A 17,140-nucleotide genomic window follows, 5' to 3' on the forward strand; every position below is an offset into this window, starting at 1 on the left:
TCGCATTTTTGTAGCCGAGTGTGATGTCAAGCGATTAATCTTCGGCTAGCAAGTGTAACATGAGCGGAGTGGTTGGTATTTATAAAAATTTGAATATCCAAAAAAAAAACAACAAACTCGTTGTTTATCTAGTGTTAATCGAAGCAGCTTTGTGTAGGGGTTAAAGTTCGATAGTTTTCGTAATTTGAATTTGGCAAAACAATTAAGAAAGAAAAAAAAAAACAATTCTAAATAAGATTTCATAATTTACTGTTAGTTATTTCAACTCTTTCCCAGATCTTTAATTTTATTTCACATTAGCACCCGCTGCGAATTGGTCTGCTGGGAGTTGGATTTAATTGTAATTTTCAGGGGGGGGTCTCCATAGGCCACACGGGGTACTGTGTGTGAGCCAGCAAGCCAGCTCTGTGAAAGGTTGGTTGATACGGTATTCGTATAATGAGTGTTGCCAATTTTAGATTGGGCCTTAGAAAGAAGGAACAGAAAAACATATTTGGAAAGAAAGAAGAGATTGTGTGGAAAGGTAATTTCATAATGAATTCTTTTCGGGCAGTTAGCGAGGTTGGTGGTGCCCAAAAATTCGATCTTTGATTTGGTTTGATTAAATTAGTTGGCTTCTAAAACAGGTTACTCTTTGCTTTGATTAAATTAATTTAATCACTTCCTTTAGTTGCAATTTAAGCCATCTATCGGTCGTTTCTTGTACTTGGGGAACACTACTTGTCTTTAAGAAATATTCCTTTCCATTGACGTGCTTAAATATCATTTAGTTCTTGGTACTTGGACAATTTGAGTTCAGCTTCTTCGGCTTCTTTGGTTCTTAGCACTTTTCATTCACCTGGTCTTTCATCAAAGTTGTCTCAAGCATTTCCGTGCCACAAAACATGCCAAAGTGTCGTCTTTAATTAGAAGTGAAACCGAAGTAAAATAGAAGACTGGAAAATGCAGAAATGCAAGACAAAACCAGCTGTAGAAGAAACAAGAAGAAGCCGCTAGCCGCCAATGTCAAGTTCTTTGGAAAAAAAAAGCCAGCGTTGTAGCTGTGGGCTGTGTTTGTGGCATAACTGCAGTTTTTCCTATAATAACTTCCGCTATGCGACTAGAGCGCTCCCAGAGCGCCACCTACAGTTGATAATTATAAATTGCCATTTTAACCGGGCGAAAAGATTTTCCCACAGAACCGATGAAAATCCTGTAACAAATTGCTCGCATTTAGCGAACAAAGTGCTGCCTTCTTTGGCTCCCTCTTCTCGATTTTTTCCACATTTTTCTCAGCCCTTTTTTTTCGTATTTCCTTTTTTTTTCCGATGGCTGTGGGAAAAATCTGAGCTTGGCGCGTAGCTAAATAATTGAAATTAATATTTTCTGATGAATTTTCAGCAAAAATGTCTTCAAAAATGAAAACAGTTTATCGTGCGTTTGCCTTTTGGTTTCGCACCGCCGTCGGTCTTCTTTTGACGTTCGAAATTCAGTAGGAAAGAGGCGGGGGCAGAGAGGGGTTAAGAAATGCGTAGATTGGTAGCCCGCAGAATTTTTTCCACTTGGACAGATTCATTCTGCGGTTGCTTCTTCTTCTTCTTCGCCTGATTCCTCTTCATCGCAATTTTCTCAAGTGGTGAAAAAAAAGGTAAAGAAAAAGCAAAAAAAAGTTGTATTTGCCAACTAGCGAGCTCCGCATTTTTCGATTTAATTATTTTATTAAAGTCTCTCGGGCATAATGTGCAATTATTTAAAGTGTGTTCGAGATGCTGAAATGACGGATTGACGGATGGCCTAAGGTGGTGTTATTATTATCTAATGCCATTTAATGATCTCTCCACTGCAATCCCCGTTTGCATAATCATAATCTCCACCAGCTGATTGACGACTCTACTCGACTTCTCTCTCTCTCTCTATGTGTTTGTGCCAAAAATAAACTTCAAGCTTGCCTTGGGTTCTGACATCTTGGCCATCTTCACATATATATATTTTACCTGTGCCCTCCATCTCGTCACATCTGGTTTTTGAAAATTGTTTTGTCATAAGAACAGCCCCCGAACGACAACAAGGGTTAAGAGGAATGCAGAGTGGCAACAGCTGGTCCGGTTGTAACCAGTTAGAACGGCGGTGGGTATACGGTTTATTATGCGTAAAATGGATAAGGGATAAGCAAGGGTCTAAGGATGTAGTCGACTTGGGGATACCTCGTATTTTATGTTTTAACTTTTAGTAATTCAGTTTAGAACTTAATAGGTTTTAAAAAAATATGAAGATTGGTTTAGAATATTAAAAAAAATAACACAAAATTAAGAACAAATTTAATTACCATTTTTAAAAAACAAAATCACATTTTTCTCTAAGCTTCTTGCCTAAAATACTTCAGATCAAAAATTATATAAATCTATAACTTATGGAACATAAATCCATATATACCCTTTTATATCCGAATACCCTAGAAAATGCCTTCATCATCTGGTTGTAGGGCACGTTAAGAAATGCGCAAGCCATTTCTTTATTAAATAAAGACCAACAGCATGTGCAAGATGGCCAGAAAGAAGCAGAAGGTAGAAACCGCTGCTCAAGACCGGGCCCAAACCCAAACCTCCGGCCCCAGCCCCCGCCCTTTTTCGCACCTTGCTGCCGTTTTGCATTTAATGTGTCATGCTACGATGCAGTTGCCGCTGCTGTTGCATATGTTGCTGCTGTTGGTGTTGCTGCTGTTGCATATGTTGCATTTGCAACTTGCAACTTATGCTGCTGTTGTCGTTATGTGGCAAGCGCCAAGTGTTGCAAACAATATGAACGAGAGAGAGAGCGAGAGAGTGGGAGGGGCGAGCTGGAAAAACTACTCCAAGGCAGAGGAGGAAAATGTGTGTGTTGCCAAGAAAAATGTGCGCTTAAATTGCAGCTGAGAAAGGTGAAGAAAATCAGGGGGATATGAAGGGGAGGGGGTATACAGGTGGTAGAGAGAGAGAGAGATGAAGTGTGTGCCGTTGCATAAATATCGAGCTAAAGTGCCACAATAGAGGGGCGCGGCGGTGGGGCAGTCATCGTCTGAGGTCGGATAGCAGCTGCCACACACGAAGAACGCGCATAAAAAGACAACTACAGTGGGAAGTCCTTAAGAAGGAAGTTCAAACTACTATTTACGTTGGCTATACGAAGGAAAGAGGGTTAAAAAAGTTTGGATTTTTTTAGAAACAGATTAAAATTTATAAAAAAAATATAAATTAGATTAATTTTTGTTCTTTCTTTTTGTTAATTTTAAGCAAGCTCTACTGTGTCTCTCACATATAGCACACATTAAAAGCCGGCGGCGACTCTTTTCGAGAAGCTCGCGGCAAACTTGACTTAAACGCATTTTTTGTTGTTGTTATTGCTGTTGCTGTTGTTGTTGTTGTTGCTCTTCATTTTGCAGCAAAGGCCTCCAGGTGCGTGTAGTGAAAAGAGGGAGGCTTGGTGTACTGAGGGGGGGCAAGGAATGTGTGGCAAGAACGTTATGAATTATTTGATAGTTGGATATATTTCAGATTTCTACACACACAAGGCACATGGGAAACCAAATTTATGCACGACAAGCTTAGAGAAAATAATGGAAAAAGGTAATGTTGCGGAAAGTTATATTTACGATCAGACCAAAGACCAATACGAATGCCTTTTGATTGAAATAAAATGTATATATTTTCCAGTTTATGTTTCACTTTCCTTTCATTTCCCACAGCAATAACTGAAAGTTACTAAGCCTTCCCAGAAACTAACTTGGCTTCCTCACATCCGAAATGATTCCCAGAAATTATTATACGATCGCCAACGTCTAACGAAAAACTGCATTACCCTCCATAAATTATACCAACTCTGAGCTTGGCTTTTATTTGGTTTTGAAAATCTTTATGCGTATAAACAAATAAATCTTAATGCAGTTAAAAAGTCATTTAAATAAGACTAAGAGCTAAATAAAAAAAAACAAAAAGTAAACCCGAAAAAAAAGGCTAATTAAAATAATACCAAGAAATTACGGAAGCAACTAATTGGCTTCAGTGGAGATTGTGGCTCTTCTTTTATTTATTTTTTTTTATATTTTCTGGTTTAATTTTTCAAGTGTGACATTTGTGGAGCTCAGCGTAGTTTGTGGTGCTTATATAACCTGGATAGTCTTCTTTTTTTTGTGTTTTTTATGAGATAGCCAGCTTAGATGATGATGATGAGTTGGTACTTTTAATAACCCCCGACTTGAAAATGCTTTGAATATGTCAAGAACCGTAGCGGCGGTCAGAACTTTTGATCTCCTCGCCAAGGGGAGTGTGTGGAGTTTGTTTTGTGTTTTTTTTGTTTTTTGGCATTTCAGAAATGCAATCGGCACAATTAAATGTTTTGCACAGTCCAGGAGAAGGATGAACAAGAAGAAGAAGAATGGCAACATGGGTTAATTACTTGTGCCCCAGAGAAAGGCACGCTCCGGTGCACATTTTAAGTGGTAAGCCCCCAAGTCCCAGCCAAAGGCACAAAAGGTTCAAAACTATTAAAAGTGTTTCTGTTTCTTGTTCTGTTTCTGTTTTCTGTTTTCCGTTTCGGTTTCTGTTTCTGTCCCTGTTTCAGTATTTTTATCTTTGTATCTTTGCGTTGCCATCAGAGCAGAAGTAGAAGGAGTGCACTCACTCGATTGTGGCATGAACCGAACACAACCTGCCACCTGTCCGGGTCTGTTCTTTGGGGTGTGATCTCTATCGGTTCAGGGAGCGTCACCTGAAGCTCGACTCTGAGGATTTCCAAGCGACTGAACAGAAAAATGCTACGAAAAGTAACGAACTAGAAGTTCATTGTTTTCTTATCAATTAAAGCGTGACCTTTGTTGTGGTTTTATCTGAGAATCACTTTAGAAATTAGTTCGGCCAGAGAGATTCCCCCCAAGGCGGTTTCCTTTATGGTCTAATTAGCTAGAGAAATCTTTGTCTTGGTCTTCTAACTTAACTGATGACAGCACAATATGTTAGCTGCTGCCAATAAATTGAATGGCTTATCGCTGAAAAGGGTTTGATGATAATGGTTATGACACCATAACAATATCAATTAGGTAATCAAGCGGAAAATATCTATGAAGAAGCAGCAACAACCTCTAATTGAGTCAGAGAATCGCTTTTTTTAGCCGTAAATAATAATTGTGAAGAACAATTGAATTTACAACTGGTTGGATTTCAGTTTTTATTATTGGCAACAAAGATACTGTGTGTCGACAGGTGTCCGAAATATTTGTATAACTTTTCGATTTATTCAAGTGTCTTTGAATTCGTTTCTTGTCTCTGGCCATAAAAGCCAGTGTTGTCATTAACAAGAGGGGGAGGGTAGGTAGGAAGCGCATTGGCGGTATTTCCATTACCAAGCTTGTAAATGTATCTGACGGATACCGAAAGTGTCAGTCAGAGCAGACAAGTGTTACATGCGAAGGCGAAACGTTCACGAAAAGAATGATAACAAGTGGAAAAAAGTACACAAAAATCGTTGGATGGAAATACAATATGGCTAAAATGGGAAATCAAGCAAAAAAGCAACAAAAAATTTATTCAAGTTTTTCAATTCAAGTGAAAATATGAATGAACCAACTTGATTATTGTATGACAGAGATTATATTTCAAGTTCTTTAAGGTCATGGGAATATGTTTCTTTCCTTCTATATATATAATATTTTTTCCTTTCCCACAACATCACCTTAGTGATCCAGCCTAAAGTTATATGCCCTTCCACATGCTCCACATTCCTCAACCTCACATCGGGACTATATATATATATATATCTGAGAGGGCATATCATGAGCAGACCTTTGATGTGTTACCGATTCCGTTACGGATCCGTTTGCTTGGCTCTTTAAAAATGCCAGGCACAGAAATGTGTGGCCCAGAAAGAAGAAAATGCAAAAATTGTATAAGAAATGGCCAAAAAACAAAAAAAGTTAACAAAAAAAAATAAATTTCAAGTGAAAGGCTTATAAAAACGATCTCAATTGGTTCACTTTGGTATTTTACAAACTCTTTTTCAATGCGAAATTCGCAATTTTCGTTGACATTTGCAAATTCTTGTCACAAAAAGCTCAAGAAATTTTATGTTTTAACCGAATTTCAACTATTCAGCAGCCGCTGCTTCTTCTTCTTTTCGCTTTAAATTTTTCAATTTTATGGCCAAACTGCTGGAGTTGCATTTTGAAAAGGAGGCAAGTTTTTATGTACAACAACAAAAATTGAATGAAAGCCGGCCAACGATGACTGACAGCCAAGTAGGTGAGCTGAGAGCTGAGTGTTTATGGTGCATTTGACACAGCAAATTCGCTGGCAAATCGCATCAAATATTTATGTTAATTCCCCCTCCCCCCCGCTAACTCCAACCAACGATTTAAACGAAAGTAGTTCAATTCGCTGGCAAAAATGTTTGTCCACGGCATACAAATTGTCTCTAAAGGTGGCTTTGTTAAAGAACTTTTACTGGCCGACTGTTGGGTGAAGGAAATGTGTCACAAATGAGCAGGAAGAGAGAAGGTGAAATGGTGGAGAATTGGGTGGCGGAGAAGGCCAAGAGATCACTGGAGAATGACAGGGCGAATTTACAGACTCAGTCAAAGGGACACGGCGAGAAAAGTTTGTATACTATTTTATATTAGAAGACTAACAAAAAGTCAATCTTAAACTTAAAAAATCTTAGTAAATTTTTAACAAATAAAGATTAAGTTTTTTTTTCTCAGTGCCTGCCATGGCTGGCTAAGTGTGAAAGGTTGTGTTTGTCATCATCACGCTCGCTAACAAAGTAAATTGGAGTAGAAACCAAGTTAGTGGGTTGCCACTGATGAGGAAAAAGGGGGAAATGAATTTTCGCATCAAGGGAAATCGTTTTCGCCAACAATGGAAAGAGGGAACAGGCCCACTGATCCAAGCAAGAGTTCAATTCAAACGAAATTAGCGAAGAGAAAAGGCAAAATTTCGGACAATCAAAGAAATGCATGAAGAGGCTAAAGTAAATCGTGTTTAAAATTTAACAAGATTTAGCAAAGAAGGAAAGACTAAGGAAATGAAACTGATTAAATTATTTTGTAAACTAATGAATATTTATATCTTTATTATTTAATTATAGGTTGATGGATGTTACAGTAGAAATAAGTTACGGTTAAAACAAAATGTTTACCTTTCCTTAATTTAGTTTTAAGCAGGTTGTTCTTTTCTTTAGTTGCTTTATAAAATCTTTTCCGATTTCTAAAAATTCTTCTACACCCCTACCCTCTTTTCTACGCTTCATTCACTTTAAATTTAAACTTTACCATTGAACATCGCTCATTCAGCAGAGATCGAATGATAAAGAACTTCCTGAATTATTCCCACTCGAACATCGATCTTTCACTGATGGAATTCCCCAAGACCAAGATTCCAACTTTTCTTTTCCCCTCACTTACCTGCCTTTCTCTAACTGCCGATCCGTTTCGAGCACTTTCGTTTTTGCATCGATTCCAACACAGACATATTCAAGAATTTTGTTGTTAAAATATTTAAACAGTTTGCTTGCTGTATTTGCACTTAAAGCCTTTTGCCTTATTTATCTTTATTTAATGGGCCATATTTTAGCTGAAAATTAGGCTTACGTTTCGTTTTTGTTTTGTCATTTAACGGTTATCGGTTTTAAGGTATTTCTTCTGCCAAACTGAGAAATTTGTTATGTTAATTTGTATTGCATTATTATTATGTGCGTTTTTTTAAGGGGGGAAATTTCACTTTTGCGGCGCTTGCTTGTTGCCAAACTGGCAATCATAAACAATCACGGACAATTTGCATTGCCTGCAATTAATTGTTGCGCTCGAATGCGCGCTCAAAAGTGAAACGGAAATGCCCGAAAATGGAAATCAGAAATCAAATATATACGAAATTAATTTAAGGTTCGATTTCGATTGCGATCCGAACGTTACGTTATAATATTTCATTTGCGCAACGTGAATGAACTTGGCCAAAAAGTATAACAAACTGCAAAAAGGCACTTAACGCGAAACAGAACGAAACTCACTTCACGGTCAGTCAAAACGAAACTTGACGAAGGCGTGGGATCGAATCACCAACTAAGAGATCAGTAGAGGGTCTAACAGAGCACCAGAAAACGTAGTGCACGCGACGATCGCCGAAAGCGAACTGAACGCTCACTCAAGCTTGAGACCTCTGCTCAGCTATGCGTTTTCGACTTCGTAAGTTTACGGTTGCCGAAGAAAGCCGAAGTGAGAGAACCAACGAACTACCAGCTGATTGAGCCACTGCAGCTTTAGTCTGTGCACTGCTCTCTCTCTCTCTCTCTCTTTCTCTCTTCTCTTGCAATTCTGCTTGGCTTGGCTTCTCTCCTTCGTTTTGATATGGTTAGGGCGGAGTGGTGGGGACTTTTAATTGTCTGGGCGTCGAGCGATCGTATCAGCGGTTTAACTTCATTATGATCAGCAGCATGTGGCTGAGCCTTACTCGGCTGTTTACAAGCCGATGACAAATTTCTGATAAGGCATTTTTGGAGAGAATCTGATTTAATTAATTTGAATGGGAAAAATGCCAAGTGTAAGCTGATACACAGAACGACATAATCGCTTAATTTTTCAGTTTAATAAATCTTAATAAGTTTTTTTTTGAAATATTTATAAAACTTTGTTCTGTGGTAGAGAGAAATTAGAATAGAAATTGAAAAAATTCTCGACCGACAGGCGGCGCTTCAAAGGGTAATTTATGGTTGGAAAAGTATCAGTGAGAAATATTTGCCTTTCATTGCAATATTTAAATTAATTTACGACTTTAAAATATTTGTGTAAATACTTGTTGAGTCAATTGTTTTGTTTTCTATCTTTCAAGATTCCTGGAAGTCAAAATGGGTGGGCCAGCAAAAAAAGGGGGAGTAACCTTAAAAGAAAGGCTGATGATATCAACCAATAAAGCCCATAGAATTATCGAAAAAGAAGACAAATGAGATTAGAAATAAGACTTGAATTCGTGGGAATATGTCTTTTTTCATTGACCTTGAAAGAAATCAGAACACTGGAAACCCTCCATTACAAATTTATTCCCTAACAAGCTCACGTAACTCGGTCGAAAACAAATCGATTAGCTAGCGAAAACTTTTCCACGCTTCTTTCGAGCTAGCTTCATCGTATTTTTTCGCTTTCAGTTGGCTAATACCACAAATTCTGGCAATTATCAATCCTTATGGCCAAGTCATAGCACACGTTTCTCCAACCCCCCTTCATTTTATAGCCCAAATCGAGGCAGACAATTGACCAGAAAAAAACCTCTTAATTCCAATCGAAGTTCGTGTGGTTTTTATTTCTGTTTTTCCACCCCACTCTGACCACGAAATTCTAGATATTGTTTAAATTGGCTGACCCAACGTAGTTTAAGTGCCAAAAAAGTAGAAGAAGGAGAAAAAAAACCCGGCAGAATGGAAATACATACTTAAAAAAACAAAAAAAACAGCTCCAATTGCCTTTCGAGGTGTTTCATGTTGTTTTGGACACGCTCCACGCTCTCTTTGGCAGTGGGTAATTTTTAATTTGATGATTAATCGATAACCGTCGTTGGCCACTTCGGGCCATTGTACTGGCCCAAAGAATCGCGGGGAACAACATTTCAAAGAGATTCAACCCAGGCCTCGTGGTGATTGCATGTGATTAGAATTTTTAATAAGCCATCTCGAGCGTCCCCCACTGCCCACACAAACTTCTCGGATAAAGATCTCATCCAAAAAAGCATTTTGGGATCGCTCAATGATGTTGATGATCATGAAGATGACGCACGGTTGGCGGGGGGGCCAACGAAAACTGTTCACCCGCTATAGGAAATGAGGAAAACTGAAAGTGCGTTGGAAACTTTCACTTGGGTTCCTACAGAATATTGCATAATACAGCGCAACACGACCTTTTGGCTAATCATCGAAAAAAACTTTCTTTCTTTCTTTCTGATGGGAAACATCATGAGAAAAAATCAAAAGTTTCTCGCCTAGAGAATTCTAGCATTCCCAATTGTCATTTATCATTGGAAATATCTTTCCTCCTCACCAATTTTTGAGTTATGTTTTTCATTTGATTTTATCATTGACGCCTGAAATGGAAACCAAATGGAAATATTTTCTTCTTTTTCACTCTTAAAAAGAAAAGGTTGCCTCTTCTATTTGTATTTCATTACTTAAGTCTAATGAAACAAATGTGTGAAAATGCAAAACAGCTGCAAAAAGTTGTTTCCCCTCCATCAAAGACCTTGACTTGGAAACGTTTTTCTTGTTTTTTTTCCTTACCCTTCAATCAAAATCTGGCGCCATGGCTTTGCCTGGCAAAACAAATCAATCAAATATGCGGGCAAACATTGTAAAATATGTCGCATGGCCCCACCATCAATTTTTTTGTCCTCCCCAGAAGCTGCGGCGCCACAATATATATTGCGAATAAAATGCAAATTGCGTCAAAAAGCTTTGGCGGCACAACTTGAAAAGGCAGAAATCATTTTGACATGCTGCGAGACATCAAGGGAGGCGCCTTCCCCATTCCCATCCCCATCAATTTGCATTTCAGTTGGGGGTTGGCCAAATTTCTTGTGAAACTTGTCAAAGTTTATTATGTATCTAATGCTGGAGTGTCGATTACAACACCGTTGAGTGAATTATGGCCTTTGCTGCGGTTTAAAATGTATTTTTAGATGGTAAAGTTGGGTCTAGGGTTGGCTGAAAACTAAACTTTTCTATAATGTATTTTTGAGATATTTTTTAAAATATTTTAAACTGAATTTGTATTAAGTTTTGCTTACAAATATTTCTTATCAAAGAACAGAAAAGCTTAAAAAATGTTTCTATAGGGTATCCAGGCATATATAACCTCCTATATCCCCCCACAAATTATCGATAATTGATAACAGATCGCATTCAGTTTGATTTTCCTTGCACTTCCATTTCATTCTCATAGCTTGAGCTTGAGCTCTCAGCTCTGTAGCTGGAAAAACAAACTGGAACAAGAGAGGCTGAAAAAATAAATAGCCTCACAATGAGCACATTAACCCCATAAGGCCCCGGTCTAACAATGCTGCACTTGACAGTTGCATTCGAATTTATGGTTTTGATATTTAAATAAAACAAACCCAAATACGGAATATGCCCAATCTCCTTAGCCAACGTTTTGAGCTCATTAAGAGACGTTTTTTTTTTGTTTTTTTTGGGTGGGAGTTATGCGTTGCATTTGGCCAATGGCCATCTAATGGTGGTAGTTTTATGGATTAGATTCAAGGCATACGATTTCCATGATAATCTTCTGTTTTTTTTTTTTTTTTTTTTTCAACCAACAATAAACATAAATAAACCGACCATAGATCCATAAACATCAATTGAAAAACACTAAAAAAACATGGTTTGTAACATAAAAATTGGCAAGGTTTACGAGGGAATCGCAGCAAGCAAAGAGAGACATTAAAGTCATAGAAATATTAATAAATTTCTGTTGGACAAAAGCTGGCATAAATTTCAATCAGTTGGGCCCCAGAGCCTAACTAAAAAAGAAAAAATAACAAATAATTAAATTCAATTGCTCTACCAGCTGAAATGGCCCAAAGGAGTACGAATAAAAACAATATCGATGGCATAATAAACAATGAACATAAATTAGTTTGGCCATAATGGTACCCTAGAAAAGGGTGCTTAGTATAGGCCCACAGCCTTGTGGGGTTTCTAATAAAATTCTGATAATTAACAGACTGATTTTATTACAATTTATAGGGAAAAATACATTAATTTCCAGGCCATAATTGCATTTAACTGTCTGATTTTTAAATAACAAATTAATATCTAAGGTTTTCTATTTAATCATTGAGTAGTTAAGGGTATTTAATAGTAAATAACTTTAATTTTTTATGGAATTTTTACTGTAGTTCCCCTGCTGAAGTTTGACCTTTAGAGGTGCCGACAGACAGCAAGTTCACATGGCTTGTGATTCTGGCCTGGCTATCATGTATTAGAAAGTAAAAACAACTGGATTGGGAATGTGTTGTTTTTGGGGGCTGGCTTAAAAAATAGGGCGTGACCATGGCTAGGACACACCCAACCCTCTGTCTCTGTGCTGCGCTGGGACCTTTTTGGCCAACAAGTGGCATTTGTTTTGCTTACTTTTTTGATTGTGTTTTTGGTTTTTAATTAATTTGACTTGTTTTTAATGCTACCCCTGGGCTGGTATTTTATTTTTGTCTTTAATTAGTCTGATCGTGTTGCCTTAGATTTGATATATAGATGGATTTGACATTTTGCCAGTGCAGAAGTTGGGATTCAATTGACGCAGTTTGGGTTTGGCCAGTATATCGTGTGAAATAATCTGGCCAGAAATAAAACCACCTATTAAATCAATTTTATCTATACACCTATGAAAATATTAATTTTATTTCTCTGTACTTTTTTTTTTTGTCTGCTGATTATGGCAGCAAATTATGTTAATCAAATATTTATCAATCAAACGAGAAACCGCCATTGCTTTATTAACAAAATTCCAGCAGTATTAACCGCACAAATTACATCAAAATGATTAATTAAATTATAAAAATAAATATATATATATAAAGAAAAAAACAGTCGACATATTTTGCTTAATTTGTGCATAATTTAAAGGGGAAAACAGTAGCAGGAAAATGCATATTTATTGTAAAGGAAAAACAAACAATGGAAGTCAATTTCGGGTGCCAAACTGCAGATATCTGATGGCGATTAAACAATTGCAAATAAATTTCCAATTAATAATTAAGTTCTGAAAAGGGGTTTGGGTGGGTTTGCTCTTTCTTTCTTTCTCTTCACCTCTCTTTTCAATTATCTAAATTAAAAAATTCCTCAGCCATGTTTCGCTCACTTCATTTATTTTATATTATTTTGCGGTATTTTTTTTTTTTCGTATTTTCCTTCATAGTTATTTGCCAATTTGTAACACTCCAGACACACATTTCATGCCAGCTGATTGCTTTTGCCGTTTCACTTTGGCAAGGTCGTCGTTGGCGATGCAAAAGATACAGATACACTTCGCACACAACAGATTCAGATACTCGAGCTATGGGAACGGTATGTTGACAAATGAGCTTGTAGCTCATAGCTTGTACCGATAGCTTTGGCATTTTATCAATGGATCGTTATCGTTCACAGGTTCAGTCGGCTGTTTCATAACCTTGAACGAGGATTTGTCACCCCGTTTTTGTGTTGAAATTTAATTGACATTCAGTCAGGGTTAATGTCAAAATCAAAAAAACCTATTAAGTTTGTGTTTCTTGTTACAGATTTATGGCCAGCCATTGAATTGAACTGAATTAGGTGGTAAGTCTTACTGCCAAATACTGCTCTTAATTAAGCAATAATGCGACGATTGAGTGTGATTAGTTTTCAAAAGTTATGGTCTATATATACCCTTGATATCTCTTTCCAACTTAATATTGCTGCAATGATTGCTTCATGGCTTCAAGTTTCACCCCACCCCCCATTCAGAAATGCAAATGCGAATAGATAAATTTTATATTTACTTGTCACTCAACAGAAATCGTGATTAAAGGTGCGAAAAGGTGACGTTTCCCAGTAATAAAAATCCATAAAAAAAAATTTGCATTTAAATCAAAAGCGAAAAATGAAGCCACACACAGCGACTTAACTGAAAAGGGTTACAACCTTTTGGGCATCGGCAATTTGAAGGCTCATAAATTATATTTTTGCCTAATTTCTAAGCGCCTAACACTGGCTTACTCACCCATACAATTGCATAAATCAAAGTTAGCATAAAAACTACATAACTCACTGAAATGTCAAGTTGCGAGTCCTGTTGAGGTGGTAAAAACGGTAAGAAAAATAAAAAATAGGTAGCCCTCTTGTGGGTCTCTTCACGTCAGTCAAAAGGAGAAGAGGTTAACACTGGGAGGAAATGCCAGGGTACTCCTACTCTATGATACTCTTTAGTAGGGTTGTCTTAACTAAGTTCCATTTCTTTCAGTGCACCGCCGCCAAGTTGGAGGTGGTTTGATGGTATTGCAGAAACATTTTCACTGAGTCTCTGGCGGGTCACGATTTATCATCATTTGACAAAAAGGGAACAGAGAGCGAAAGAGAGGACCGCAGATAGAGCAGTAAACGATATATTTTTCGGCTTGCTAGCAGTTTTCCCCCTTTAGTTTTTCCTTTTGTTGGCTGCTACTCGCGGCGGTCTTTTTAAACAAAGTATGCAGTGCAGCTAAGGGAATTTTAAAGCCAGGGAAACTCTCTTGTAGCCGCTGACACTTAACGTGTCATTCGAACATTTTATTAGACTTGACAATGAACTTTTGAACTAGAAGGGGGGGACTACGGAGGGGTCAAGCCAAAAACATTTACATGGCGGGTGGTTTTAGGCTAAAAAGAAAACCCAAAAAGGCTAATGGAAAAAAAACGCAACAAGAGCCAAGTCAACGAAGTTTCAGCTTTCACATTCAACCATTTGATGGAAGAACAGAAGCCGCCGATTATGGTGGGAAAATCTAAAAAAATCGATTTGTAAGTTTTAGTATTTAAAGGGAAAATCATTAGCTAAGCTAAATATGATTAGAAAAATGTAAAAAATACTTTGCTTTTAAGCTAGGTTCATGATTTTACATGAGAGATAATTTTCTGGTAATATAAAACCACTTCCCAACCGAAATAACCTTTATTTAAGTCCACTTCATATCCCCTCTGACGATCTTAGCCCCTCCACCAACTATCTTTGTGGACCTCAGTAGCTCTCCAATCCAATCAGTAGCCAATAGATACACCCACCAATGGGCAAAAACAAAACAAACACAAAATAAAGATCACCCACACTTTACAGTCTCGAGTGTGTTCGGTGAGAACCCGAAACAAGGCCCGTTTAGGACCATTTATCAGGCAAACGTTTACATTTCTATTTCAACTGTTTTTAAATGTTAGCCCAAATGTTGTCAATACAGAGAGAAAAAGGCTTGAAAGTTGGTTATTAAAGTTAGTTTTGTATGTAATTTGATAGATTTTAAGATTTAAAAGAATCAAAAAAGATGATAACCCTTCCATGTTGTGATTTTTGGACTTTCTTTTAAATAAAAAAATATATAAAAATATATTTATTGAGTCTAAAAAACATAGAAATATAGTCTAAGTTGGTAACTTTATTTCTGTCACTGCTCTACGATTCCTCCTACAATTTATTGAGGGCAGAAAACATTTCTCAATGTTCGATGTTCGCTGGGTTTCTTGGCCTTTTTCTCGACTCTCCACTTGGATCGAAATAAATCTTATCAAATTAAGTCGAGACAACAAGCGGAGAGCTGTAAAATCGTAGGCGTGAGTTAGTCGCACCAAATCGAACTAGTCAGTGTGAAAGAGAGAGAGAGAGAGAGAGAGGGAGAGAGAGAGATAGAGAGAAGGCTAGTGGGCGTTTATCTGAGGGCTTGTCGAGCTTTGTTTTGGGTTTTTTTTTCTTCTTTTTTTCCTGTTAACTGGGCTTGGGTCTCATTTTGGGATTGGGCAATTGACTTGACCAACTTAAATGTGTTTCCCTGGCAAAAAAAAAATATAAGACACGAAAAAATTGGGCAAATTAATTAAGCCATTTCAACAATTTTGCTTTGCACATGAAATTGCTGGCAAATTAAATTGTTTAAATTTAATTTTCCGTTGACGGAACCAAGCCAAACCAAAAAAAAACAAGCGCCTTTTCAGGAAGAAGGTTGCCAAATACCTTACGCTATTTATCTAACAATTCGATTCACGTTTTGTCGTTATGGAAAATAAATACGTATTCGTCGTATATATACATTTTCGATCAGGAAGCAAGTAAGAAGGGCTCCAGACATCGTCGCATCTCCAATTACAGTGGTCCACATACCGACTGGAGAAATAATAACCGGGCAAGAAAAAGTGCCAGACAGTGGAAAAAAAGCAGAAAAAGAAAATACAAAAAATGAAATGAAAAAGAAAAAGTTTTGCCTTGCGGCTGGCAAAAATATTTGACAACAACAGCTCGGGCCGACTGATCGATCAAATTTCGTCTGCGGGGCAATCATTGGGAGATCATACGGAACGAAAACCTTAACTTAATGGGTTAAGAGTTATTTTGGTCAAATTTTTGTGTGACACACTTCGCGTTGACACGAATTTTTTGATATGCCTCTGCGGATTTCACCGACTACTTAGCGATTTTGTCATGGCAGCGTTTTTTTTGGTATTCTGGATTAGTAAGTAAGCATGGGACTTAAAGCTCAGAGTTAAAAAAATTTATGACATTCAGAAGCATAATTTTCTTTGATTTATATTAATTAATATTGATTTGATTTGATTTAATTAAAATTTGATTTTTAAAGGAATGCAAATAGGCGAAGAGAAACCAAGGGTGCCCAAATTCTCGTCTTAGGGCAGAGCCTTTACAAACACAATTCCATGAAAACGGTTTGCAGCTATGCACTGAGAGAAAGAAAAACAGTTTTGTTTTGCCAACCTATTTAGCACTCATTTCGACACTCACATCACACACTCACTCACACTGCGAAATAAACTCCAAAATGGAAACAGAAGTCCTAAGGAATGAATTACAGTGTAAGTGTCCGAGGATGATGGAGGAAGAAAAAAGAACAGTTATCGACGGATTGAGATGGAAAGAGGAAGCCGCAAAATTGTCGCCAAATAGTAAGTCCAAAGTGCAAACAGAAGCTATAAGGAAGGAATTCATTGAGGATAATCCAGGAAAAGAGAACAAAATATATTACAGTTGGTGACGGAATGAGGTGGAAAGAGGAAAACGAAAAATTGTTGGTGGAATAGCAAAGCGACCACTCGAAGCTTATGGGCGAGGAAGTCCCATACGCAGAGAGGACTTACAAATACAAATAAGCACTCAGAGCATAGGCGTTGATCAACCCTGAAGTAATAAGAAAACAATAATAATCCCTAGCTATCCTTTTACCTATTGCTAATCTAATAATTATTAACAAACCAATTTCGAGGTATATCTTACCCCCCACCTAAACAAGCTAATCTGCATTCACAGATAAATACATATTGCACCAATAAACCCATCGATAACTTTCTCGATTCGTAGCCAGACAAAACAATTGCAGCCAATTAATTTGTCATAACCGAAAAATCGCCTCAAATCGTTTCTTTCTTCACAATTACGTTGTTAAAACTC

General features: G+C 37.3%; 1 protein-coding gene across 7 annotated transcripts in view; it reads right to left on the bottom strand.

The window, feature by feature from the left end:
• Window positions 1–17,140, bottom strand: part of LOC108105948 (multiple PDZ domain protein) — a 128,837-nt gene that overhangs the window by 6,121 nt on the left and 105,576 nt on the right. Inside the window, exons 1-2 of one of the 7 annotated variants that reach the window (XM_017212750.1) lie at window positions 8,011–8,205; window positions 7,409–7,653 (exon numbers count right to left, since the gene is read on the bottom strand). The exons of 5 other annotated variants lie outside the window; for them this stretch is intronic. The gene's annotated coding sequence lies outside the window, so the exon portion shown is untranslated. Of the gene's footprint in view, window positions 1–7,408; window positions 7,984–8,010; window positions 8,206–17,140 lie in introns of those variants that run through there. One more of the 7 variants, XM_017212749.1, reaches the window with a different exon arrangement.

This window comes from Drosophila eugracilis, unplaced genomic scaffold, assembly GCF_018153835.1.
Source record: "Drosophila eugracilis isolate 14026-0451.02 unplaced genomic scaffold, ASM1815383v1 contig_2154, whole genome shotgun sequence".
NCBI lineage: Eukaryota > Metazoa > Arthropoda > Insecta > Diptera > Drosophilidae > Drosophila > Drosophila eugracilis.